Consider the following 2,500-nt stretch of genomic DNA (forward strand, 5'->3'; position numbering starts at 1 on the left):
ATGCTGATCTGCTGCTCAAGAAACATTTCTGATTATTATCAATGTTGAAAACAGTTGTGCTGATCAATATGTCTGTGGAAACTGTGATATACCATTCAAAAAGATTGGGGTAAGTAAAAAATTATTAAAGAAAAATATGAAAATGAAAAAAAAACTTCTATACAAAATTCCTCCTATTAAAAAAAGCAATAATTATTCTTTTTTTAATAATTCATCTTCATTATTTAAAAGCACAGTATAAAATATGTATATATCATTAACTAATTTATTTATTGTATACATATATTATTCATTTAAATGTTGCAATTGCATTAGCTGTCATTTTTTTAATTAATATACATGTATATATATATATATATATACACACACACTGTAAAAAATGGATGCATTAAATTGCTCAAAAGTGACAGTACAGACATTTCTAATGTTACAAAATATTTCTGTTTCAAATAAATGCTGTTCTTTTGAACTTCCTATTCATCCGAAAAATTAAATGTTATCACAGTTTCACAGAAATATTGTGCAGCACAACTGTTTTCAACATTGATAATAATCAGAAATGTTTCTTGAGCAGCTAATCAGCATATTAGAATGATTTCTGAAGATCATGTGACACTGAAGACTGGAGTAATGATGCTGAAAATACAGCTGCACATCACAGAAATACATTACAGTTTACAATATGTTCAAATAGAAAACAGCTGTTTTAATTCTAATAATATTTCAGAATTTTTGCCGTATTTTTGATCAATTAAACACAGCTCTGGTGAGCAGGAGAGACTGCTGTCAGAGTGTTGGTTGAATGGAGGTCTCTGCATGACTGACATGAGCTTGTGAATGTTTGGGCGTTCGTGTCTCTGGTGTCGCTGCATGCGGTCACACACGGCTGATATCCAAACACTCCATACAGAGCTCTGGAGAAACTCCACTCAGACTGTTTCATATTCACGTCTCAGTCCTGTTAGCCGCCAGAAGTGCAGATTCATGCAAACAAGTGCAAATGAATATCTGGAGCTCTGCGGTGTGTTTCTGTGTTTGTGAGCGGCGCCAGACTTCTGAACATCTGACACAAATTCATAGCAAACAACATCATTTTAATGCAAACTTATTAAAGAACAAACAAAATAAAAAACAAAACATAAACACACAAACAAGCACATAATATCATATTATAATTTAAAAAAAAAAACGTGTCAAGATTGTATTTCACCCTAAATTCAAAATCACTTCACATTGTGACATTATATTCAATTACAATACAAAAAAAAAAAAAATTCTCACTACTGTAAGTATATGAATGTTTTTCTTTAATTACTTTTTAATACAGTTTTTATTTCTCATGATTTTCAATGTCTCTCATTACTGTGATGCAGTATTTTATTTTTAAGTTGTAGTAATGAACATTTAATTAAATTTGATTAAAAAACTTTATTGAAAAAGTTTTTTATTATTAAATTTTGAAATTGTTGCATTGCAAAAACAACAATTTTTTTTGAAGAGTTTCTGATGAAATGTATTTTAAATATCATGAAAAAAAAAAAAACCAAACCACACCCCAAACTCAAAACAAAAAACAATTAATACATTCTAACAACTAAAATCCTCAATTCACAAAAAAAAAAAATACTAACACCAAAACCAAACTTTGTTTTTTTCTCTTTAAAAATGTTTTTAATTTTTTTTTTTTTAATCAATTTTCTTAATGAAAAATATATTATTTTTGGTCTTTTTGGTGAAATTTGACCTGGACTTGCTCTTTACAAGCAAGTTAATACAAATCACCTTCTGCTATGCTTTTTATTTTATTTTATTTATTTTTTATTTTTTGGTGAATGCAATGAAAACATGTACGTCATATTTCACCATAAATTCAAATCCATTTATATTATTTTCATTACAAATAAAAAAGTCCCTTTATTTTTCATTCTCAGTAATTCTCACTACTGTTACCATTTTTTTTTTTTTTTTTTTTTTTTTTTTTTTTATATATGTTTAAATCTGCAAAAAGGCAGCATAAACACTATGGGTGTATAAATCACAATTCGTTTTTTCTCTTTCTTATTTTCCTCACATCTGTGAAATTACAACCCAAAAAAACCTTAAAATAGACTTCATTTTCTTAATGCATGATATGATGTCTTATTTTTGTCTCGTGGGTTTGGGGTGAAATATGACCTGGTTCAGTTATGATTGTACTGGGATTGAGACGGTTTATTTCTGTGCTAGTTTGATTTTATTTCTGTCCTCTGGTGCCAAACTCATCGTGTGCCATAATCACGTCTCGGAGCATCATGACGGCGCTGAGGTGTGTGTGACGTCTGATCGAACGCCGTTAAATGTGACAATCTCTGGACGCCGCATCGTGTTTCTACTGAACTCCTGCTTGGCTTGAACTGAGCCGCGGCTCTCGCTTTGCTGTGTTACTGGTTTAGTACCTCGTGTGGTTTCAGGAATGGCTTTATGAGCAGTGATGTTGTTCTCTTGAAGTTTACATTGAAGG

Source organism: Cyprinus carpio, chromosome B21 (assembly GCF_018340385.1).
Source record: "Cyprinus carpio isolate SPL01 chromosome B21, ASM1834038v1, whole genome shotgun sequence".
Classification (NCBI taxonomy): domain Eukaryota; kingdom Metazoa; phylum Chordata; class Actinopteri; order Cypriniformes; family Cyprinidae; genus Cyprinus; species Cyprinus carpio.